Genomic DNA, 26,723 nt, shown 5'->3' on the forward strand with positions numbered 1-26,723 from the left:
TGAAAGTAGACTAGAGACTGAACCGGATGACCACTCAATACCCCTATTTGGAACCACAACACCCAAAAGGAAAGAGAGATATCAAATTGGAATGCCCTGCTACAGAGGCAGGATGGGGTGGGGGGATGGGGCTAGGGGGGTTGGAGAGATACTGGGTTCATTGGTGGTGGAGAATGGACACTGATGGAGGGATGGGCTCTTAAACATTGCATGAGGGAAAAACAAGTACGAAAATATGTGAATCTGTAACTGTACCCTCACTGTGACTCACTAATTAAAAATAAATTTAAAAAAAAGATGGATACAGGTGATGGTTGCTCACAAGACTATGAATGGACTGAAAACCACTGAAATATACACTTATAAATGGTTAAGATTGAGACTGGAGATACCTGATAGTAAGTAGGGTGCTTTCTTTGCAGTCGTCTGGTATCTCCAGTACCATATGGTTTTCCAACTACTGCCAGGTGTAAACCCCCCCAACCACACACACACACACACCACACACACACACACACACACAAACACACATACACACATTGTCATAATTTTTATGCATATTTTACAATTTACAAAAATTATGATTTAAAAAGGAAATTCTGGGGGCTGAAGCAATAGCACAGAGGGTACGGTGTTTGCCTTGCATGCAGCCAACCCGGGTTCGATTCCCAGCACCCCATATGGTTCTCTGAGCACTGCCAGGAGTAATTCCTGAGTGCAGAGCCAGGAGTAACCCCTGTGCATCACCAGGTATGACCCAAAAAGCAAAAAAAAAAAAAAAGGAAATTCTGGGCAGGAGAGGCAGTCCCACAGGTAGAGAACTTGTCTTTTGCACACACGCGCGCGCACACACACACACACACACACCCCACCCTATGTGGTCCTCTGAACCCACAAAGTGTGATCTTGAGCACAAAGTCAGGAGTAAACCTGAGCAAAACCAGATGTGACTCCCCACCCAAAAAAAAGTGGGGAAGGTCTGAGAGATAGTACAGCAGATAAGGAACTTGCCTTGCACACAGCTGATCCAGGTTCAATCACCAGCATGCTATATGGACCCCAAGCACCACCAGGAGTGATTCCTGAGTGCAGAGTCTCGAGGAATAACACATGAGCACTGCCAAGTGTGTCCCAAAAGTAAAAGCGTGTATGTTACCCGAGCCGATGTGCTGCTTGTGCTGAGGTGGTCGAGCACCTGTGTAGCCTGCATCTCCCCTCTTGAGATGTGTACTCTCATGCTTCCATATCTAATGCTGGAGTGTATGCAGGAACTCTCTCCCCTTTGGAGAAGCCCATGTTTTCTCTTGTGCATGTTTCTCTCTCACTTTTCCTCTCTCCTTCCCTTCCAAAAACCTCTCTCACTTCAAAAAAAAAGAAAAAGAAGTTTTAACAGCAATGTAATATGGATGACTCTTGAAAACAAGCTAAATAAAATAACCTAGACAGGGCTGGAGCAATAGCAAAGTTGGTACGGCATTTGCCTTGCACTCGGCAGACCCAGGTTCGAACCCTGGCATCCCATATGGTCCCCCTAGAGCACCGCCAGGAATAATTCCTGGGTGCAGAGCCAGGAGTAAACCCTGATGACTGCTGGGTGTGACCCAAACAGCAATAAATAAATAAACAAACTAGACACTAAAGAACAAATATCAGTTCCACTTATATGAGATAACTAGAATAGATAAACTCAAATATCAAAGGTTACTGAGATTAAGGGAAGAGAATGAGGAGTTATTTAATGGACAGAGTTCCTGATCTTAAAAAAGTTCTGGAGATTAATCTTATGATAATGGTTACACAAAATTGTTAATGTACTTGATACCACTGAAATGTATACTTACAAATGACTAAAATGCAATTTTTATGGTATTTATATATTACCCAAAAAAAATTTCCAAATGGGCCAGAAAAATAGTACAATGGGTAGGGCATTTGCCTTGCATGCAACCAACTAGGGTTCAATCCCCAGCATCCCATACGGTTCCCTGAGCGCTGCCAGGAGTAGTGCCTGAGTGCAGAGCCAGAATTAACCCCTGAACACTGCTGAATGTAAACAAAAAGCCAAAAAAATTAAGAAAGAAAATTTTCCAAGTTTTTACTCCCCCCCCCCGAAGAATTCCACTTTCAAGAAAGTAATAAATGACAAGTCTCACAATGGATATGTTACTGGTGCCCGCTTGAGCAAATCAATGAACAACGGGATTACAGTGCTATAGTGCTATCAAAAATGAACAAAATGGAGCCAGAATGATAGTACACTGGGTAGGATGCTTGCCTTACATACAGCCAACCAGGCTTGATCCACAGCATCACATTATGGTTCCCCAAGCACTGCCAGGAGTGATCCCTGAGCACAGAGCCAGGAGAAAGTCCTAAGTATTACCAAGGGTAGCCTAAATATAAAATAAAATAATGGGCAAAAAGAATTTTAGCTATAGGCAGTCCATTATGGGTCACCTACCTCCTAATTTATCTTCCTTTATGGGGTTCTCTCTCTTTTCTGTATTTCCTCCTCCCCATTTCCAATGTAAAATGATTTACCTTTATACCTAAATTTACTGAAAAATTTTAACTACAAACCAATGCAGCTCTGAAAGCTAACTAAATGTCCAGAAGACTGAGTAAATAAACTATGCAATGAAATGAAAGGGGTTTGCATTGTACAGATACTAATCATATTTCCTCAATTCTAAAATATATACTTTTTAAGGTTTATAGGAGGGGGTAGTGCTCCCAACCAGTGTCAGGGGCCACTCCCAGTTATAGCAGGTCAGCCTCCAAGGATTTTCCAAGGATGCAGTGCTGCTCAGGTCCTGTGATGCCAGAACCAACCCCCAAAGCCATCCTGGCAATGTTTCCGGAAGCCATGTGGTGCTGGAGATTGAACCTGGGTGAGTCATAATCCCAACATGCTGACCCATACTTCATATTTTTATGTCTCTAAAACTTGGCTGTGTCTTACAATCGACACATTTCCTGTGTGAAAAGGAAAGGATATAGTATCTTTCTTTTTTTAGGGGGCGAGGGTAGGCCATCTCCAGCAGTACTGGGGTTACTCCTGTTTCTGTACTCAGGGCTTACTCCTGCCTATAGTTTGGGGACCATGTGGTACCAGGGATCAAACTGGAGCTGATCACATGCAAGGCAAGCACCTTAAACCCTTGGATTATCTCCAGCTCCTGTTTCTTTTCTTAGTGCTACTAAAATAAAGTTTAATCTTATAACAGGAAAAAAATTGTGATATATAAATTTTTTTTGTACATTACAAAAGAGCACACAAACAAGCCAGAGACAGAACAATTAAGCCATTTGCCTTTCATGCAACAGACCTAGGTTCAATGCAGGCACCACAAATGGTCTGGGTGCAGCCCCTGAGCACTGCCTGAGACCCAAAATAACTAAAACAAAAGAGCACATAAAGTACAATCTTAGGGATTGGGATGGGAGATAAGGGGTGGATTCTGAGTCACACTAGGAGGTACTCTAAGGCTATTCCTGACTCTATGCTCAAGAGTGACCTCTGGCGGTGCTTGGAAGACCATATGTACTGCCAAAGTTAGGGCAGGTAGGTCACCTGATTGTACCTTATCTTAGGATAACTCTCCTGCCCAAGCAAAATCTTTATTTTAATATAAGTTATACATAACCAATACATATTACCAGGAAAAAAAGGACTAGAGAATATACACTGACCACAGATTTTAGAAATTGGGGTTTTATTTTTGCTTGGGTTTGGCGTGGAGACCACACCCCATGGAGCACAGGGGCTTGGTGTTCTGGCTTGGTGTTCAGACGACTCAGGGCATGAGGTACCTAGGATTGAACCCAGGTCTCCTGCGTGCAAAGCATGCACTCAATATGTTGAGCTAGTTCTGTTCAGAAACTAAGACTTCTAGGATTCGGGAACCTTTTTTCTGCTAATGGCCACTTAGATGTTTATAACATCATTCCCAGGTCATATACACAGGCAGACAATTGTAGGCAGCTTACAAAAAGCATACATGTCTATCTAGTCATATACCAGTGCCAGACTACATGATTTCATGGGGCCTTATTGTGGCTAAGTGGCCATATCTGTTTTTTAAAATAACCCCGGGGCTCTTCAAGGCTATGTTCAATGAACACTATCTCACCTGCTTATCTCTGCTTTTTCTATTTATTTCCACTCTGAAGAAGCTTTGTTCCCTCTAAGTAAGATTCAATAAAAACTATCTTGCTTCACAAAACCACCTTGGGGAAGGAGATGGTCCTGCCCAGGCACCCCACATAGTCACCCAAGCACCCAGGAGTTATCCTCCAGCAGAGACATGAATAAGACCTAAGTACAGAAGTGGCCTAAATAACCCAGGTGGTCAAAAACTACAACTAAAAATAAAAATTTTAAACCCTCATTTAGGGGAGCAGGGAGTTAGCTCAAAGGACTAGAGCCAAAGGCATAGGTTCACTCCCTTGCTCTGCAAAGTGTGCAGAGCACTGCTCTTATGGTATCACGGTAGAGTACATATCCCGAAAGTATGAGGAAGCCCTGAATTCAAAAGAAAAGCAAGTCCCAGGCCAGAGTGATAGTACAGCAAGGAGGCCACTTGCCTTGCACATTATAACCTGGGTTCAATTCCTTGGCACCTGCAGTGGTCCCCAGAGCCCCACTGGGAGTAATCCTTGAGCACAGAGCCAAAAGTCAGTCCTTAAGACTATTTTGGGTGTGGTCCAAAAAAGGAAAAAAAAAAATGGGTCAATACCTAGGGCACTTGCCTTGCATGAGACCAACCCTGGTTTGATCTCTGGCATCCCATATGGTCCCTGAACACTGCCAGGAGTGATTCCCAAGTGCAGAGTCAGGAATAGCTCTTGAGCATCACCAGATGTGGCCAAAAAATACAAAAAACAAAAAAAAGTAAAGAAAATCAGGTCCTCCAAAAATATCCCAGTTGCATGACAAAATGTAAAAGGTGATTGTCATTAAGTAAATGTAATTATGGGGGAAATTTCACTTTAAAAAAACTTTAATAAAGTAGCTATCAATAGAGAAGGCCTTTCTACATTCCTATCAACCTAGCACAATACTAAATATAGTATAAGAATATTTACTATAATAGCTAATTCAATATTTACTGAGTAATACCTGGTATGGCTAACAAATGAATAAGTTATCACAGAAGATAGAAAGATACAAAATAATATAACTGTTCTGCATCTCCAAAATGATTTATGATCTATTCTACCACTTTTATGGATGGTAAATCAGCATCTTAATACAATTAGTAATTAACTAGTTCACTGGTTTTACTCTTAAAACAATCCACTTAATATGGATAAAAAACATGTCCTGTCCAGCATTTCATAATTGAAAGAATAAATTAGCATTTTATCACATTAAGAGATTAAAATTAGTATCCTTTATAAATCATCTTATTCATTACACAGATGACAAAGTTCAAACTTGGGACATGAAAGATTTAAATCTCTTAAATGTTATAATTCATCAGATAACAGACATATAATCAATGACAAATTAATAGTAGCCGGAAATATTAACCGCATAACTATTAAGAATTTTAAGGAATTAAATTTTTAAAAGAATTTTAGGGACCAAAGAAATAGCTCAAAGGAATGTCCTTCAAACCCAGGAAAGCCCAGGGCTGGAGCAATAGTATATCAGGGTATCACTGTATCACTGTCACTGTCATCCCGTTGTTCATCGATTTACTCGAATAGGCACTAGTAACGTCTCTATTACACTTAGCCCTCAGATTTTAGCAGCCTCTCCTTACTCGTCTTTCCCAACAATTGGAGGCTCTTTCAGGGTCAGGAGAATGAGACTATTGTTACTGTTTTTGGCATATCGAATACGCCACAGGTAGCTTGCCAGGCTCTGCTATGCAGGCGGGATACTCTTGGTAGCTTGCAGGGCTCTCCAAAAGGTATGTATATATCTGTTACTGTATTTGGGATATGAATACGCCACAGGGAGCTTGCCAGGCTCTCCCAAGTAGGCAATAGACTCTCTGTAGCCTGTCAGGTTCTCCAAGAGGGAGAACTAGGCTATGCGGCTGCGCACTTCCGGTAGCTTGGTTTTAGAGTCTCTGGATGATGGCCATTGATGGGACTACACGGCTCCGGGGGCATATAAATCAGGGTGCTATATATGTCAGTATATCAAGGTGCTATCCCAAAAACTGAATGGAAATTCTCTCAACTGCTACAACAGGAGTGAACTTTGAAGGTATAAGTAAAAAAAATTAAATAAGTGGAGAGGAACAAGGGGCCAGAAAATTATCTCAACAAGCTGAGCACATGCTTTGATTGCAGGAGACCAGGGTAGGAGTCATCCACATCACCTCCTCCCCACAAAACACCAGCAGATGTGACCAAGAAACCAAAATAATTAGTAAAATCACCGTCAGCTATAGTTAACAATGTCTCAAATGGAAAAAGTATCCTAAATGAAAATAGCTCAGTGGGGCCGGAATGACAGCACAGCAGGGAGGGTGTTTGCCTTGCACTGGGCTGACCTGGGTTCAATCCCTGGCATCCCATATGGTCTCCTGAGCACTGCCAGGAGTAATTCCTGAGTGCAGAGCCAGGAGTAACCCCTGCGCATCACCAGATGGGACCTAGAAAAAAGAAAAAGAAAATAGCTCAGAGCCAGGAGTAAGCCCAAGCACAGCCTGGTGTGGCCTCAAAACAAACAAACAAGACCAGAAAAAGGAGAGGCCCCTTTACATATTCTCTGGAACACTTACTTAGAATATAAGGGGTTGTTCCTGTGGCCAAGAACATGTGGACCTACAGGTAAGCTGATATTGTAGATATAAAGAATGGACACAGATTGGGGCTGGAGTGATAGCACAGCGGGTAGGGCGTTTGCCTTGCACGCGGCCGACCTGGGTTCGATTCCCAGCATCCCATATGGTCCCCTGAGCAGCGCCAGAAGTAATTCCTGAGTGCAGAGCCAGGAGTAACCCCTGTGCATTGCTGGGTGTGACCTAAAAAAAAGCAAAAAAAAAAAAAAAAAAAAAAGAATGGACACAGATCAAAAAGGAAAGCCCCACAAATGTTACTATGGTAAGACTGCAAGTCTACAATGTTACCCAGCATGCAGCTGGCATTGTGTAAACAAACAAGGAGTCTTGCCAACAGAAGTAATGTTAGTATTAAGCACATTAAGGCACTCTAACAGGAAAGACACTTCTACGTATGAAAATGATTTAAAAAAAAAAGGGGGGGGTGGGGAGGAACTAAAGAGAAAGGTACTTTGAAGTGCCAGCCTCTCCATTGCAAGGAGCATACTATGAGAACCAAGAGAATAGAGCCTGAGCAGCCAGAACCTATTTCCATGGCATGAGAGGTGTTTTTAAAAAATAAAAATCTCTGGTCTATCTAAAGACCTTGCATATCTGGGGTCCATGGTACCACACACATGAAATTAATTTTTAAATAATAAAGGCTTAAATTTCACTTCTAAGAAATTCTCGGTTGGGGTGGATGCAGTCCTAGATAAACTGTTACCAAACAACATGAAAGACACAACCAAAGAACACGCACAGGATACCCAAAGAGCACTGAGACCCAATGCTGAGAAAACCCAGAGACAGTACCATCAGAAAGGGTTTTAGAAAATTAAGATGAGAAAAAAGGAAATCCAGCAAAGAAAAAATAAGGCACCCAAATAAGCAATAGTACAATTTAGAATACTACTAATAGCTTCAACAATTCAAACACAAGACAGTAATTTGTAAGAGAAACAGAAGAAAGGAATTTGTGTAAAATAAAACCAAATAAGGGCAGGAGTGATAGTTACAGGGGTAAGGCACTTGGCTTGCAGGGAGCAGCCAGGGTTCTATCGACAGCACCACATATGGCCTCCAAGCCCTCCAGGAGTGATCCCTAAGCACAGAGATAGGTACCGGTTGGAAAGAGAATAGAATTGAAGAGAGCTCTTAAACTGACCAAAACAACACTTTGCTATTCAAGGACTTCTGTAATCTGACTTTTAATCTCATCCAGCATAGTCCTATACCCCATTGAACACTTTTTTTCCTCCTTTGGCAACCATCGAATTTGCACTCCAAGGCAAGTACCAAGTCAAAGGCAAAATCCAAAAGTCCTTTCAAATTGCTCACAGGCTCACTGTCTAGAAAACAAGGCAAACAGGGACAGCAATAAGGTACAGCACAATGTAGAACACCAGAAGTGGGGGTGGGGGGGAGAAAAGTTACATTAAGGATAGAGAAGGGACCACCATACAAGAAGTGAGCGCTGAAAGTAGGTAAAGGGATATGTATGATAAGCTCTATTAATACCTGCATTGCAAACCACAAAGCCCAGGAAAAAAGAAAGACAGAGTGAGTGAGATAGAGAGAAAAGGGGAAAGTAAGAAAAGTGCCTGCCAGAGAGGCAGACAAGGAAGAGATTGGTGGGAGGAAAACTACTGGTGGTGGGAAATGTACACTGATGAAGGGACTGGTGCTGGAACATTATAAGAATGTTCCATGAACATTCAATCATGAACAACTTTGCAACTATCTCACGGTGATTCAATTTTTTTTAAAAAAAAATGTTAAGTCAAAGGACAAAGAGTTTATCGTGTAAGTGATAGATAAAATGAGGATGGGAGAGACACACCACTGAAAAATCAGCATTCACAAACAATTCACAAACAATATCTAATCCATATATAACTTATCTTATTTCTCAAAAATACAGCTCCCTTCCCCCCCACCAACTTTCTAGCTCAACCCCCATTCACTTTTACACTAATATGAACTTCCTTCCTAATATTAACATTTTGTTTGTTTGGGGGGATGGGGGGATTATTTTGCAATACCAGGGACTGAACCTAGAAATGTAGGCACTCCAGCCCAGGGGTGAATTTTTTTTTTTTTCTAGTGGATGTACACCCACTATAAAACCAAGCTCCGGGTTTTCACAGGAGGTCCCTCGGAGGGTGTGGGTTGAGTTTCCCTCCTCGCCTGAAGCAGAGCCCTGGCAGTTGAAGACCTCCAGAACCCAGCCACAGCCATGCTCAAGGCAACTCTCCAAAAGTTTGGACGAGCTTCATGCATGAAAGAACCAGCAGAGAAACCCAGGTGTGCAGGACCTGGGGCCGAGATCTCCAAGGCTGCTCAGATAGGGACTGGGCCTCTTCCACCCAGATTCCCCATTTTCTAGTAGCTAGACAATCATACCCAGAAACTGCCCCTGGCGCCGTGTAATCCCATTAATGGCGAACATCCAGAGACTATAAAACCAAGCTCCCAGAAGTGCGTAGCTGCTATGCGGCTGTGCAACATCTGATAACCTAGTTCTCCCTCTTGGAGAACCTGACAAGCTACTGAGTTTACAGCCCGCATGGGGGAGATGCTGGCAAGCTCCCATGGCATATTCATATGCCAAATACAGTAACAATGATGGCTCTCATTCCCCATACCCTGAAAGAGCCTCCAATGCGGCACCACTGGGAAGAACGAGTAAAGAGAGGCTGTTAAAATCTCAGGGCTAGGATGAATGGAGACATTACTGGGCCCACTCTAACAAATCGATGATCAACGGGATGACAGTGATACAGTACACCCAGAGTGCTGATACCCAGTTAGTACCGAGGCTGAACCTACGGCTTCATATGCAAACCATGTCCTTCAAACCATCTTCCAAGCTGAAGCAGTAAGACAGCAGGTAGAGAGCCTGCCTTGCACATAGATGAGGGACCCCCGGAACCCCATTCAGAACCACAAACCCCACCAGGAGTGACCCATGAGCACAGAACCAGAACTCAGTCCAGAGCATCAACAGATATGGCCCAAAAAATTAATAAAAATAAGCAGGGGGCCGGAGCAATAGCACAGCGGGTAGGGCGTTTGCCTTGCATGCGGCCGACCCGGGTTCAATCCCCAGCATCCCATATGGTCCCCCAAGCACTGCCAGGAGCAATTCCTGAGTGCAAAGCCAGGAGTAACCCCTGAGCATTGCTGGGTGTGACCCAAAAAGCAAAAAAAAAAAAAGCAAGAAATCAGACCCAGTGCCCTACAATGGTTTCCACAGCACTTAGAATAAAATCCAAGTATGAAGCCTGCTGTTCTCTGGCTATGTCATGAGAGTCTACCTTCCCACCACTGGGTGGTAACTCAAGCTATGTCCTCTTAGGTCAGTAAACACAGAAGTCAGTAAACTCCTTTCTCACAACCACCTTCAGGTCAGAACATATACCACCACCACCCCTTCCAGAGTCTGATTTTCATGCAGTACACAATTTGTTGTTTTTTCAAAGAAATTCTAGGACCCTACCAGTTGCTGCAGATAATCTACTATCTAATTTAGTTCCCCAGAGAAGCATGCGTTTTTGGCATAGAGCAATCTGAGAAGCCCCTGACAGTCAAACATGGATCAAATACATAGGTGAACAAGGATCAGATGAAGATATCTGCACTGAACATCGAAGCTTGGGAGAAGGAAGGTTGCTGGTGATAGCTCAATTGATACAGCATTCATCTTAAAGATATGAGGCCAAGAGTTGGATCCCCAGAACTGCTCCATACATGAGCACCAAAACCAAAGGCGCAGTCACTCTGCCCATCCCTACAATAATGAATAATATGGGGGGAAATAAACTAGTTAAATCTAAAAATATATGTTCAGCGGGGCTGGAGGAATAGTACAGTGGGTAAGGTGCTTGTCTTGCAAGCAGCTGACTGGGGTCTGAATCCCCAACACCCCATATGCTCTCCCGGGCCTGCAAGGAGTGATCCCTAAAAGCAGAGTCAGGAGTAAGCCCTGGGCATAGCCAGGTGTGCCCTCAAAAAGTTCAATCTAAAGTTCTTTACAAATAAAAATAAAAGCTTGCACTTTTGGCCCACAAGTTTGATAACAGTGAGATAACAAAGTAGTGATTTCCCCACAGGAAGGAGAGGGCACCTCTTCTCACCTCAGTCACTAGGGAAGGAGATGTGACATAGAGTGGGAGAGAGGGGCATGCCTACCACATAGTGCAGGAAGGGTAAAGGTAAATTGTCAGGAGCCTTGAATTTGAGTACAGTGGAAGGGTGGGTGGAAGACTGAGAAGGGTGTAAAAGCATAAAGGAAACCTTACATCACAAACCTATATCACAATCCCACAAACTCTTCTCATGTTTCATCCGCTCGAGAAAGCCATTCCAGGACTATCCAAACAAAAGATATTACCCCTCTCATCCTTCTTCCCAAGTATTTAGTGCTTGCTTTTTTCTTTTTTTTTGGGGGGGGGGGCAGGGGATTGTTTGGGGATCACACGGGCCTATGCTTACTCCAGCCAGGTCAAATGGGGCGCAAGGCAAGTGCCCTACCAGCTCTACCATCTTTTTGCCCACCCCCTCAAGTGTCTTTTATAGTTAGTTAATGTTACGTAAGACTGACACACTAGGTTCTCAGTACTGCTGACCCTCTGGGCAGGGCACTACACTGGGGTGTGTTCCTTCCCAGGCATGCCTGCGCTCCCAGAGCTTCGGACCTTTTTCAATCACACGTGAGCCCTTCAAAAAAGTGAGTTTTTGCAAAGTTTTAGTGGAAGTCAAGAAGGGTAAATAACTGGGCAGAGAATCTAAAAGTTCTCCCCTTTTTCCTCTAGCGCACCAAAATAACCGAGTTAGTTCGATTTTTCCAATTTCTATCTTCTTAAAGTGGCCTGCATCTGCAGAGTCGTTAATAAAAACAAAAGAAAAAAGAACACACTGCTTAACAAAACAAGTCTCTCCTACAAAAGCCTATCCCGTAGCAACAGAAAATGATGCCATCATTTCCTTCACCGTTCATAAACTATGAGATGCCTTTCATTTATCGGAGAACACGGCTGGCTCTTTCCGAAACTACTGGAAATTCTGTACACGACCAACCCCGCCTTTCCCCCAGCCCCCCGAAAAAACTGTCCCGAATCCGGCGGAGGGCTTACAGGGGGGTCCGGCCGGGCCAGGGGCCAACTGCCGCCTGCAGTACCGGGAAGCCATGGCCGCCCGGCCGCGGCCGGGCACTCGGCGAACTGCAGTTCCAACAAGTGCTTCTCCCCCCAAACGCGCGCTCCACGGAGCGTCCACCACCGAAAAGAAAACTCGGAAACACCTGGCGCGGCAGCACGCCCGCAAACCGGGTCGGCGGACGGGAGAAACGCGTCGGGAAGACGCGGCGCGAGGAGCGCAAGCGGCGGCCGGTGCGCACGGGCGGGGCCCCCGCACCTTCCCGGCCGCGGCGCTTCCCGACTTTCACCTCGGCCCGGGCCGGGGCGCGGGCGGCGGCGGCGGCGGGGAGGGGGAGGGGCGCGGCCGCCGAGACCACCGCCCCGCGAGCCCGCGCGTCCCCACAGCCGGCCGGGGCGGGAGCGCGCGGCGAGGCCACGCCAACAAAGTTTAGGAGCCGCGAGAAACTTTCTGAGAGGAAACGCGGCGGCCGCGGCGCGCCTGCCGCTCGCGCCCTCCCGCCGCCCCTCAACTCCCAGAGCGCCGGGGAAGCGCCGGGTCCCCCCGCACCCCCCCCCCGGGCCAGGGCCCAGCGCTGGGTCCCCCTCCGAGGACGGTGGGCCGGACGCCTCCTCCCGGCCCGCCCGGAGCGCCCCCGAGTCGGGCGGGGTCGCGAGGACAGGACGGCCCGCCCAGCCCTCGGGAACAGGCCCGGGCCGGCCCGGCCGGAGAAGCCCCTCAGCGGGGCCGAGGCCCGCGCCCGCACCGAGTTACCTGCGGCGAGCGGGGCGAGCGCAGGAGGAGTCCCGAGAGCCGAAGCCAACGGCCGCCGCTTTGTCTCCCTCCAGGCCGGCTCCGAGGAGGAAATGGGCCGCCCGGCGCCCCCGCCCCCGGCCCGCCCCCCGCCCGCGGCCCCCGCCCCGCGGCCCCGGCCCCGGCCCCGCCCGCCCTTCCCGGCACCTCCCTCCGGCGCGCTCTTCCCGGCGCCTCCCGCCGCCGCCCCGCCCCGCCCTCCCGGCCCCAGCTCTGGGCAGCCCCAGGACACTGGGACAGGCCGGCCACGCTGGCCGGGACCCCCCACGAGGACTTTCTCTGACGGATCCCTCAGCTCAAAGTTACTTCGTGGGGGCGCGCGCGCTCACACACACACACACACAAACACACACACACAAACGCTCGCGGAAGGGCAGCCAGGAGGAGCGCTGAGTCCCGGGAACAGCCTGCCCGCGGGGGAGGGCAGGTGAGTCACTGCTCCCCGCACAGGTGAGTCTCGGGGCGCGGCTCGCGCGGGCCCCGCCCCCGGCTGCTGCCCCAGTGCCCGGGCGCGGCGGCGCCGAGACCTGGGCGCCCTCTCCCGAGAAGGGCCGCCGGGGTTCCCCAGTGAACGGCCAAGCGCTCCGCCCTTGGTCTCTGGTTTTACTGGAGGAGAAACTGACGCCTCGCACCCTCCTCACCTGCGCCTGAGTGGGACCAGAACCCGACTCTCTGGATCTCCTGGTTGAGGTGGAAGAGCTAGAAGCCACCTAAGCTATCCCCTGTTGGCCCTGATGGAGAACAAGAGGCCGTCCCAGCAGCAGCAGCCAGCTCCTCCTGAGACTGACCCCCCCCACACACACAGGCTCCTCCTAAGACTGACCACACACACACACACACACACACACAGACACACACACACACACACAGGAGCTCCTCCTGAGACTGATCACCCTCCCCCTTCTCTCCCCTCTCCACCCTACAAACACTCAGATTTGAAGGTTCTTACTTAGATCTTTATCAGATCACTAGGGAAATTTTATTCCTACTCTCCCTTATCTTCCTGGCGAATACTTAAAAAAAAAAAAAAGAAAAGAAAAAACTACAAAAAGAACGAGCACAACACAAAGCAATCATGTATTCATTGTCAACCTGGTGTAGGATCCCTAATAGACTAATGATGTCCCCCACACCCTTCCCCCCATCACTGTTGATGAACAAGGTTTATTTCAGTATAAAAACAAATAATACGAGACGATATCTCCTGCAGCAGGGTGCTAAAGTATGCTGCCTCTTTAGGGCTCCCCTTGACTACTCACATTTCCCTCTGTCCCCGAAAAGAGAAACTCCCGGGAGACAACAGCAACGAAGGAAATGGAATAGAAATAATAAAATAGAGCAGAGGGGGCAGGGGCCAGAGAGACAGCACAGGAGTGGAGGCACTTGCCTTGCCTTCGAACCCACCAGGTTAGACGCTGGCACCACATATGGTTCCCCCAGCACCACACAGCAAGGATTAAGCCTTGAGCACTGCTGGGAGTGACCAAAAGGCGAAATAAGGGACGGAGGAGCAGCCCTCAGCTCTGCTGGAATTAGTACCCATGTAAAAGAGGTCTCAGAGAAGCATGAGACCTGTGAGATCCTAAGATTCCCCAGACCCACCCCACATGCTTGAGTGTGACCCCAGTGGCTCTCCTGTTTGAGATCCAGGAACCCACAACAAAGTGTACTCCTCAGTGTCCCATACCCAGGCATCTACAGGCACAGAAAGTAAAAGTATGAGGGCAGCACAAACCAGTGTCCATGACCCCTGGTCACACTAACAACAGAGAGAAGGAAAGAGGAAAATTTAAACGAAAGAGCATCAGAGGGACAGACAGAAAGAGCATCAGATCTGTACTATCAGAGTGATAGTACAGCAGGGAGGGCATTTGCCTTGCAAGCAGGCAACCCAGGTTCAATCCCCAGCATCCCATATGGTCCCCCAAGCATCACCAGGAGTGATTCCTGAGTGCAGAGCCAGGAGTAAGCCCTGACCGTCACTGGGTGTGACCCAATAAGAAAAAAAAAAAAAAAGCATCAGAGAACTCTATTCTACCATGAAGAACACAGCAAGATTCTGAGCCAGGTAGGGAGCTCTCACTGGATCACAACCATCTGGAGCCTTGGTCTTAGACCTTCCAACCTCCAGAACATTGAGAAATTTTCATTGTTTAAAAGTTACTCAAGGCTGGAAAGAGAGTCAACGGGCTGGAGCACATGCTTTGCATCCAAAGATCTAGGTTCCATTCTTGGCACCTTATATGGTTTTCCAAGCACCAATATGATCAACTCCAAGGTACCACCGAATGTGGCCCAAAACCAAAAAATAAATAAGTATAATGCTGCTCAATCTGTATTGTGCATGGCAGTCCAAATGGGTCCCAAAAATAAAATGCAAAGTTTATTTTGGGAAAAGAGTCAGCTGGCACCAGCGAGAGAACTCAGAAGACTAAGATTGGAGGTGCATGCTTCAGGTTTGATCTCTGGCATCACATGGATATTAACTATCCTCCCCAAGCAAAGAGAGGTCAGGTAACAAAAGAACATGTCAAGAGAGCCCTGAGACAGCACAGGGGTTAAGGCACATGCCTTGCATCCCGCTGACCTGTCAAATCCCCAATATTACATATGGTTCCCTGATCACTGCATAGGGGTCACTCCAGAGCAGAGTTAGGAATAACCCCTGAGCAGTGCTAGCTCTGTCCCAGAGACAAAAACAGAGAATGTGTTGAGAGACTTGCATAGATCCCATAAGCTTAAGAAAAATAGTTTCCTCTAAGCAATCCAGAGAGTTTACTAGAGAACATTTGAGCATTTACTGTTTCCCAGGCACATGTGCCAAATCAAAGGCACCAAAAATTGACTTGATTCCCTGTTCTCCCATAAATTAAAGTGTAGTAGATGAGATGGGAAGAGACAGGCCTTTTTTAACAGAAAAACTACTACAGAGGTACAGTATGGGTTCTAGGAATGTGGCTTAAATATTTGGTAGAACATATTCCTTGCAAATACCAGGGTTAAATCCTCTACACTGTGTGCACCCCCCCCCCAATAATAAGCCAATCAAATTGGAAACATCAAATGAGAATAGGGAGTAGGTAACACGGACCAGAGGGAAAGTAACGTAGTGTGGGGTTCAGTGACCTGAGGAGAGACTCCAGACTTTTACACTCAGCTCTCCACTAAAACTGCTTTTATCAAGTTCCTGATGACTTCCAAGAAGCCAAATCCAGTGGTCAGTCTCTGTCCACAAGTGACTTGTATCATCAGCAGTGCAGGCTTACTTTTCTTCTTAAATGCTGGATTTGTAAAAGTAGAGAGAGAATATGGGGAATATTGTCTGCCATGGAGGCAGGGGGAGGGTGGGAAAGGGGGGTATACCCAGGATATTGGTGGTGGGGAATGTGCACTGGTGGAGGGATGGGTGTTTGATCATTGTGTGATTGTAACCCAAACATGAAAGCTTGTAACTATCTCATGATGATTCAATAAAATTAAAAAAAAAAAAACTGATGGATTTGTTGGACCTGCAAGTCACTAAGAAAATCACCTGCTTTTCTTCCAACTTTCATGGCTGCAGCTTCTTAGACTCTTTTGATGATTCCTTCCAAATCCTCCCGACCTCTAAATGTTATTGCAGCAATTCTCAAAGTGCAGTCTGAGGACTCCTGAGACTTTTTGGAGAATTGCAAGGTAAAAACTATTTTCATAATAATACTAAGATATCACTTGCCTTTTTTCACTCTCATTCTCTCATAGATTACAGTATAGTGTTCCACAGCTACATGATATATGATATGGCATCACACAGAATGCAGAAGCAGATATGAAATTCAGTTATCTTTTATTAAGCCTGATATTAAAGAGACTTGCAAAAATGCACCCCAAAGACATTTATTTCCAAAATTTTGCTTTTTAAAATGTGATAAATTTTCTTTTAAAATGTTTTCTAAACCCAGGAATTTAATTCAGCAATAGAGTACTTCACTTGCATGTGTGAGGCCCTAGGTTCAATCCCCAGCACCACACACTCAGAAAAATTACTCATGGGGCTCAAAAGAAGATGTAGTGGCTTCAAGGATTGGATAGCAAACATGAAGATGTGCTTCATTTTCAGGGTCACTGCACGCACCTCATAGATACAGCCACAAGGTACATGTAATAACATAGTAAACAGACATAAGTTAAATAGATGCTCAAAGCTTTTTAAATTGGGTGCTGTATATCAAATCCAGGACCTCCTTTGTACAAAGCATATACTCTATCACTACGTTACATTTTCAGCCCTTCAGGAAACTTAAGAGTATAAAAAGATGCTTAAGTTTAAGAACTGCTATTCAATGCACGCGGCCAACCCGGGTTCAATTCCCAGCATCCCATATGGTCCCCTGAGCATTTCCAGGGGTGGTTCCTGAGCACAGAGCCAGGAGTAACCCCTGTGCATTCCAGGTGTGACCCAAAAAGCAAAAAAAAAAAAAAAAAAGAACTGCTATTCAAGTGTCCCAGGCCTCCATAGCTGGTCCTCTTTCTTGTATGAAATCAACCATGGATGATCTCATTCAGTCTTCTGGCTTTCAATTCTAGGTTTATATGAACATGAACCTTTGACCTAAAATATTGGAGGGGGTGAGTGGTTGTGAAATGGAGTGGAGGCTAATTTGGGCTCCAGGTGGTTCTTAGGGGCTATTCCTGGCTCTGGGCTCAGGAGTGACCCGCAGTGCTTGGTGATCTGATGCTGGCGATCAAAACCAGCTGGCCGTGTGCAAGGTGATCAATAACCCTCATACTATCTCTCCAGTCCTGCCCTAAAATTTATTATAATTTTATTTATTTATTTATTTGGGGGCATTTGGGCCACACCAGGTATTGGTCAGGGTTTGCTCCTGGTTCTGCGCTTAGGAATCACTCCTGGCAATCCTTGGGAACCATATGGAAATATGGAAATCAAACCCGGGTCAACCACGTGCAAAGCAACCACTCTCTCACTAAACTATTCTCCATCCCCACTGCCCTAAATTTTTCAACCCTGAATTCCGGTTTCTATTTGTCCCTACCATTTGACCCCACACATCTCACAATGTGACAATTTGTCCACACCTGAGTTCCTAAAACCACCATTGTCTTTGTTTCATTAAACAGTAATGTCATTTTTTTGTTTGTTTGGTTTTTGGGGTCACAGCCAGCAGTGCTCAGGAATGCTCTGCATTTAGGAATTATTCCTGGTGGTGCTCGGGGAACCATGTGGGATGCCAGGAATCTAACCCAGGTCGGCCGTGCAAGGCACTGTACTATCACTCCAGCTCCCAGAAACGCCATCCTTGTAGTTGTTTAGACCCAAAACTTTGGAGTCATCCTTAAGTATTTCCTTTCCCTCATCCATTTCAGATCTCATTCCCCAGTCGCTCCTGTGTCTCTATCTTCAAAATGTGTCTTCACACAACCCATCTTTTTACCATCTCCACTAGAACCAGCCAGAGTCAAGTCACTATCATCACATAACTTGAATTTCAAAGACGTCTCCTAACTGGTCTCCCTATCTCAGACTTTGCCTCCCTCTGTCTAGTTTCAGCTTGAGTAAACCTGTTAAAATAGACATGTGAACATGTCACTTCTGCTTGGCCCCAATGGCTTCTCTGTTAGTGTGGAAACCAAGGTCCTTATAAGGGCGGCCAGCACTCACCTGCCCGGACACAGGGCTCCTACACACTGGCCTCCCTGCTATTCCATCAGGCAGGCTCTAGCCTTGAGGGCTTAGCCTCCAGCCTTGAATGCCTCTCTCAAATAGCTGCCTGACTCACTCTCTCACCTCCTCCAGGTCTTTATTCAGCTGTCACTTTCCCAATGAAGCTTCCTCTCTGGACACCCCACCCGAAATTGCTCCCCTTACCCCCAACACTCCGACCCTCCTTCCCAGGTTTATTTTTCTTCTTAGATGACCTGACATTGAAGTCATCTGTATATATATGTTTCTCAACTTATCATCTTTCCCTGTTTTCCTCCCTTTAGATTGAAGTCACAAGATGGATAGAACTTTTGTCTATTTGGTTCAGCATCTTGCCCCTAAAATAGTGTCGGACCCTTAGCAGGTTCCCCCAATATTTGTTAAATGAATAAAAAGATAATAAGTGGAGATTTAGAAAAGAGACTGGACAGGGTGAGCTGGGAGAGAAGGAACGAGATTGATTTTTAAATCGAAGGAACAAATTTGAAGGTGCTGATCCCCATCCAAGGATAATTCTGTTTTTAGGGGGCTGGTAAAGCTGGCAGAGGACAAACTAGAGAGAGTTTTGTAAGACTGAGCTTTTACAAATCTAAAATCTGAGGTGGGGGTGGTGTAGGAAATGGGGGGTGAGGGCAGAAAAGAATGTTAAAGAGACAATATAATAATATGTCAATGTTTTAAAATTCACTTTGCAGAAAAGCAAATTGTAGAGCAATTCACATAATATCCCACTTATGTTTAAACAATATAAACATATTCCAGTTAATGTTTTTTCTCATAGCAGCTGAAACATTTTAAGTGTATCAAGTGTTTAAAATCTATCTCATGGGGCTCGAGAGATAGTGTAGAACACTTGCCTTGCTTGTGGCCAACCCGGGTTCAATTCCCCAGCACTTCCTATGGTCCCCTGAACACTGCTAGGAGTAATTCCTGAGTGCAGAACCTGAGTTACAGGTGTGACCCCAAAACAAAAACAAACAAAAGACCCTCACGGTGAACAGAATCTGAGGGGTTTTTGTTTTGTTTTGTTTTGTTTTGTTTTGTTTTGGAGAGAGGGTGTTTTGAACTGCACCCAGCAGTGCTCAAAGGTTATTTCTAGCCCTGTGTGCTCTTGGTGGTACTCAAGGAACCATATACAGTGCTGGGGTCTGAACCTGGGTTGACTGTGTACAAGTCAAATGTCTAATCCTATATTATTTCCATGACTTCTAACAAAGTCTTGGTGATCTTACCATGCAAGCTCATGCCCAGCTTTGACTTTTTCTTATTTTTTCACTCCAGGCCACAGTGGGGTCTAGATAACCCTATTATACATCAAGCACTATCTGCCTTTGTATTACCAGTTCCCTCTGCTCGCAACCAATTTTGCCCCAAACAGTCCCTTAGCTCACTCTAAGGCTTCAATGAATGGTTACAAATATAAAAGGCATGTGTGGCAAGGGACTAGAGCGACAGTAAAGAAGGTAGGGCATTTGCTTGTGGTCAACTCTGATTCAATCCCCAGCATCATTATGGTCTTCAGAGCACTTCCAGGATTGAGACCTGAGGGTCTGGTCCAGAAAAAAATACAACAGCAAGATTTTACAATTGCTACAATGCAGGGAGGGATGGGGATGAGGAGTATTAGGCTTAGGTTACATAGGATAGTCTATTATAAATCAGTATAATGAATAGAAAGAAGCAGTATATCTGATAGATCTGCAAAAAGACAGAGGAGCCTGGGTCTCACCAATGGAATAGATGTGGAAGTTTCCAATGATCAGCTAGTTTATGTCCAAATCTAAACTCAGGAAATGCCTAGAGCAGAGCTAAAATATAGGCATCACCTGTACCTGGAGAATGTGAAACAAAAGAGATGGGCATGCAAGACCAAACTTAAGAGGACAAAAGTATAAGGCCACTCTGAGCACAGCGGCCACTCAACACCTTTATTGCAAACCACAACAGCTAATTAGAGAGAGAAAACAGAAGGGAATGCCTTGCCACAGTGGCAGGGTGGGGTGGGGGGGAGATGGGATTGGGGAGGGTGGGAGGGACACTGGGTTTACGGGTGGTGGAGAATGGGCACTGGTGAAGGGATGGGTTCCAAACTTTGTATGAGGGAAGTATAAGCACAAAAGTGTATAAATCTGTAACTGTACCCTCACGGTGATTCTCTAATTAAAAATAAATAAATTTAAAAAAAAAAATAAAAATAAATACAGGCAGCACTAATAACAACAACAAAAAAAAAGTATAAGGCCACGTACCACATACCCATTATTATAGAATCATAAACAAGTTGGGTTTTCTTTTTTGCAGTGCCAACGATCAAACCCAGGAACTCACACATGAAAAGCAAGTGCGCCTCCACTGAGCCACAGCCCCAGTCATTAAATGTATTTTCACTATTGGTTTGGAGCCACACCCAACAGTACTCAGGGACTACTCCTGGCTCTGAATTCAGAGGACCATATGTGGTGCCAGAAATTGAACATTGATCAGCTACATGCAAGGCAAGTGCCTTACTTTCTATACTATCTCTCTGCCCCCATAAAAAGGGTTTTTGAGCTCCTGAAGCTCCTTTATGACCTGTCTGCTTATCGCTCCCTCACTTTTCAACCTCAAGGGTAAATTTCAACATCACCTGGTTGGAGGGGACTATCTGACAGACCATATTCCCTGCACCCCATCCCCGTTTACCATATTTGACAGTGCTCAGGACTTAGGTTGAATTCAGGGTTCGCTCCTGGCTGGGCTTGAGGGGCCATATGGGGTGCCAGGGTCAAACCAGGTTAATCAAACCCAGGTCAATCGCATACAAGACAAGCACCCTACCCACTGGATTATCTCTCTGGCCCAGATCTTTTTAGACATTTTTATTATTTCGATTAATTTTTCTTTCGGTCAAGGAAAGTAGGTTTTATTGAAATTCATTTAGAAAGGTATGAGGGGACATATACATGTCCAGGAGAGAACACAGGCTTCTTCAGACTGGAAAAGGCGAGCAAAGACACAGAGACACAGGCACATGAGGTACAGATTCGAGGGAGGAAATGGGTTTGAAGAGCGAGCCAGGTCTTCTTTTAAAATTATTATAGGTTACGGGGCTGGAGAGATAGCACAGTGGGTAGGGCGTTTGCCTTGCACGCGGCTGACCCGGGTTCAAATCCCAGCATCCCATATGGTCCCCTGAGCATGGCCAGGGGTAATTCCTGAGTGCAGAGCCAGGAGTAACCCCTGTGCATTGCCAGGTGTGACCCAAAAAGCAAAAAAATAAAATAAAATAAAATAAAAAAATAAAATTATTATAGGTTAGGTATCAGGCTCTGTATTTATACAATTGTGTTTAAGTTTATGGTCTTGATGTGAAAAATTGCTGTACCCCCCACCACAACCAAAGCGACCCTCCACCCTTGCCCCTGTGTCACCTCTAGTCCAATATTCCTTCCCCCACCACCACCCCAACTCCCTTTATGGTTGTACTTTCAGTCTCCTGTATTATACTATGAGCTCCATGATGACAGGAGCTTTTCTGAAGGTTCTTCCCCTACTCCTATAATTTAGCACAAGACCCTAGAACATAAATTTTGCTTTAAAAATATTTGCAGGGGCCAAAGATGTGAATCAGCTATAGAGCACTTGCCCTGCATGTGTGAAGCCCTGGGTTTGACCTTCAACATCACCCGAAACATCAACAAATAGAAATATTTGTAGAAGGAATGAGTGGCTATATTTAAAGAGGGAAAGACAAGGGTCACAGAAGCAATGATATGGTTACTCATGTCAATTGATGATGTTTGGGCAGAAACTTTAGGTTTCAACTTACTCAGTCTACTGAACATAAATTGCATATAATCACGTGTTAGGATTATACCAAGACTATCAAGAACAAAAAAAAATGAGAAGTAGTATAGGAGTTATGGCACTTGTCTTGCATGTAGTTGAACCCCCAGCACCACATATGGTCCCCTGACCACTGCCAAGAATGACCCCGGAGTACAGAGCCAGGAGTAAACACTGGGCACTTCCAAACATTCCATCACCATCACCACCAAAATTATAGAACAAAAAAAGACAATCAGGGCTGGAGAGACAGTACAGGGGTTAAAGCCTTGCATTCAGTCAACCTCAGTTTAATTCATGGCACCACAAAATCAGCCAAGCACTGTCAAATGTAGCCCAAATTATACCTCAAAAAGAGGTAATCAGCAAGACTTAGAGTATTCTAAAGAGAAACACAAGATAGGGGCAGGGGAGATAGCACAGTGAATAAGGCAAATACCTAGCACACGGCTGACCTGGGTTTGATCACTGAGATCCCATATGGTCCCCCAGAGCACTCACTATCAGGCATAATCCCTAAGTACAGAGCTAAGAGTAAAGCCATGAGCAGCACTGGGTGTGAGTCCCAAAAATACACACAACAGGAGCCAGAGTGATAATACAGTGGTAAGGTGCGTGCCTTGCATTCAGCAGACCCACGTTTGATCCCTGGTATTCTATGTGGTTCCCCTAAACATTATAGAGCCAGGAGTAAGCCTTGAGCATCACCTGGTGTAGTCCTAAAACTAAAACAACAACAACAAAACCTAAAGAAACACAAAACAATAATGTTAAAATGTCAAAAGAACAAAAAGATGAATAATTACAGGGCTGGAGCAATTGTAGGGTGCATGCCTTGCACACAGCTAACCTGGGTTTAATTCTGGCACCCCATATGGCCCCCCCACACCCAAGAATGATCCCTTTACCAACAGCAGGGAGGGCATTTTCTTGTATATGGCCATTCTAGGTTGGATCCCTCACATCCCATAGGGTCTCCCGAGCCTGCCAGGAGGAATTCCTGAGTGCAAAGCCAGGAGTAACCTCTGAGCATCACGGGGTGTGGCCCAAATTAAACAAACAAACAAACAAAGAGCAATCAGAACCAAAGAGTTGTCTCAAAGGGCTAGAATGCAGGCCTTGCATGCAGAACACCTCTCCTGAGAACCACCAGGTAGGGCTGCTCCACTCCGCCCCACAAAATAAACAAACAAAAACCAAAAACTGTCAGTGATAATTTTAGAGATTGTCTACATTGAGAGGACTTCATTAGTATGTATCTATCTATCTATCACATTGCAATTCACAAAGCACTTTCCTAAAAGCTATCTCATTTGAACCATTGTACACCCTCAAGGAAGATAGAAAACCAAAATGAAGGGCTAGAGTGGGTAGAGTGCGTCCCTTGAGTGGAGCTCACCTGAGTTTAATTCCTTGCATCTCTATGGTCCCCCTGAGCCCTGCAAGGAATGATCCATGAGCACTGCTGGGTGTGACCCAAAAACCAAAACAAACAAAGTGGAGATCCAAGAACAATGAGAAGTGGCTAGAGGCTGCTCTGAAAATCTCACTTTTCTTTCTTTTTTGTCAGGCAGTGCCAGGGATCAAACCCAAGACTAGACTCGTGCGTGCAAGGCATGTGTTCTACCATTGAGTCATATCACTAGCCCCTGCTTTTGTAGCCTTGTCATGAAAAATCAGAAAATCTTTAGTCCTTAGGGTGAGCATGGAATAATGAGCACCCTCTCTCCCATTAAAGCCTCATAAAGAAACTCAAGGGACGTTGGTCTGAGGAAAGCCAAAAAAAAGGAATGAGATTTGGATGAGGGTGAGTCCACCTCAGCGTCCAATGTGGTGAATTCCCGCTGCCCTGCTGAACTTTCGATTTCTTTTCAGATGGATGGGGCGAAGCAGGAAGGCCCTGCCCACCCAGCCAGCTTTGTCTCTTAGTTTACGTAATCTCAGGGTGCTTTCCTCATTCCTGGGTGAGTCAGTCCCTCTGAACTCTTGCTGTGTGTTAGAATTACCTGAAGAGCTTTTTGAAAACACGCAAGTATGAAACCACTCCCAGGGGCGCAGATTCATCATTCCCTGCGTAGGGACTACGCAGTCTGATCAGCTCCCGGGGTGATTCTATGTGCAGCCAGAGCCTGGAATCACTGACATCTCATTTAAGCCAGAGCAGAAAGCAAAGTAAAATTCATCCATTCACGCATACAATAATCATTGTTTTCACATTCCATGACTAAAAATACTACCAGCTCATTTTTCTGACGTCTTTGGTATTTGTGCTAAGCTTCACATTTCATCCCAGCTTTTCAACAATCCGAAGGTAGCTACAGTTCTACTCTACAAAGAGAAAACACAGACATAGGTCACCTCAGGAGTATGTGGCAGTGCTGGCACCAGACATGCCAGAATGTAGAACCAGGCTCTTAACCAACCCTCTGAAATGTCAGTGGCCTCTGAAATGTAAGTGGCTTTTAGATTTTTCATTATTTTGTTTGTTTAGAGGCCACACCCAGCAGTGCTCAGAGCTTGCTCCTGGCTCTGCACTCAGGGATCACTCCTGGTGGGGGGTTGAGAAACTACATGGGATGCCTGGGATCAAACCCAAGTCGGCCTTGTGCAAGAAAAAAATCCTACTGCTGTACTGTCGCTCCAGTCCTCAGTAGTTTTTTTAAAAAAATATCCTTGTTGTATAGTTACATTCAAAATAGTTTTCATCAAGGGGCTGGAGTGATAGCACAGCGGGTAGGGCGTTTGCCTTGCACGCGGCCGACCCGGGTTCGAATCCCAGCATCCCATATGGTCCCCTGAGCACCGCCAGGAGTAATTCCTGAGTGTAGAGCCAGGAGTAACCCCTGTGCATCGCCGGGTGTGACCCAAAAAGCAAAAAAAAAAAAAAAAAAAAATAGTTTTCATGACAAGGCTGCACTATGATGTATGTAGTTTTGTGGTGCCAGTGAATGAACCTGGGGACGCTGTGTACAAACCAAATCCACTACCACCCAGCCGCCACACCCTGGGCCGCGTGTCAGAAACCACTCCGTGACTGCTTCTTCATCTCTCTCTCTCTCTTTTTTTTTTCTGCACAGCTTCAAAGAGTTAGACAAGCAGGGCTGTCCCAGGGGCAGGATAGAGACTTCGCTTATTTCTTCTAATGGAGGAAGCTGATGATTAACCCAGTAAGTTAGGTTTGAAGTAAAACTGCCAAACTTAGGCCCTTTGCACTTCTGAAGCATATGTACCGTTCTCCTTACTCATGTTATTCATCTTCCCTGCAGAAACAAAAATCAAGATCTGGTTCTTAAAATCAGTCAGCAGTGGGTGTTCGTGATTCTTTCCTGCCTGATATGATCAAGGATACGTACACAAAAACAAACACTTCCCACCCCTTTCATGCTCCTGTTTTTGTTGATAACAATGGAGAAAGAGAATCTGAGAGGGAAAAAGGTAAAGACTGTGACAACCAAGCAAAATTATATCTAAAAAGCAGTCTTTTCAAAAGAAGAAGGGGGAGTTGTGCTTTCTTCTCTCTGAAGTATTAGTGGGCTTTATAACGGAAATCTGTTCCTTGTATTCACCATATTCAAAATTGGGTTTATTTTTGTCTGGCATTTTTGGATTTTTAAAGAAATATGAAAAGTGCTATCAAAATAAGAATTGTTGCATTGTAATATAAACGGAATTAAATTAATAGGCTTTAGATCTCAGATGTATCACTGAATGAGTCATTTGTCTCCATTCATTGCTTCTGTTGCCTAACAACAATTGTTCTCAATTCGAAGAAACTTTGAGTGGGGAGAAACCTGTTGGAACGGAGCAGAGAGATACATCTGCTCAGAATCTTTACCCACAGATTCCCAAGGAGCCATTCTACGGACAGAAGATCTTACTTCTCTTACAGAAGTAAGAGAAAAGCCAAAGCTTTTTGTTGACTCCTATCAACCTTTGACAGGAGTCAGGTGGATTGAGCAGGCCTTGGGATTCCCAGATTCCATAAGCTTACAGCGGGGTTGGGCAAACCTATTTCATGCCAGCTCCCTCCATCAGTTTTTATTCCTTCAGTTTTCTTTGTCTTTAATCACTGTCGTCCCGGTTGTTCATCGATTTGCTCGAGCGGGCACCAGTAACATCTCCATTGTGAGACTTGTTGTTACTGTTTTTGGCATATCGAATACACCACAGTTAGCTTGCCAGGCTCTGCCGTGCAGACAGAATACTCTCGGTAGCTTGCCGGGCTCTCCAAGAGGGACGGAGGAATCGAACCCAGGTTGGCCACGTGCAAGGCAAACGCCCTACCCGCTGTGCTATCATTCCAGCCTGTCTTTAATCACAAACAACAATAACAACAACAACAACAACAAAAACCCACTCTTCTGCCTACCTGAACCTAGTGGGCCCTGGCCTTCTATCACAGGGGCTATTATAACTCATACCCCCTCCATTCCTGAGCTCAATCTACTATATGAAATACA

At 45.5% G+C, this 26,723-nt stretch overlaps 1 protein-coding gene across 2 annotated transcripts in view; it reads right to left on the minus strand.

The window, feature by feature from the left end:
* The window catches only part of CTNNA1 (catenin alpha 1), a 289,737-nt gene that overhangs the window by 171,170 nt on the left and 91,844 nt on the right, over positions 1-26,723 (minus strand). Inside the window, exon 1 of one of the 2 annotated variants that reach the window (XM_055141102.1) lies at positions 12,696-12,818. The exons of the other annotated variant lie outside the window; for it this stretch is intronic. The gene's annotated coding sequence lies outside the window, so the exon portion shown is untranslated. Of the gene's footprint in view, positions 1-12,695; positions 12,819-26,723 lie in introns of those variants that run through there. 2 annotated transcript variants of the gene reach the window in all.

This window comes from Sorex araneus, chromosome 6 (genome assembly GCF_027595985.1).
Source record: "Sorex araneus isolate mSorAra2 chromosome 6, mSorAra2.pri, whole genome shotgun sequence".
NCBI classification, from domain to species: Eukaryota; Metazoa; Chordata; class Mammalia; order Eulipotyphla; family Soricidae; genus Sorex; species Sorex araneus.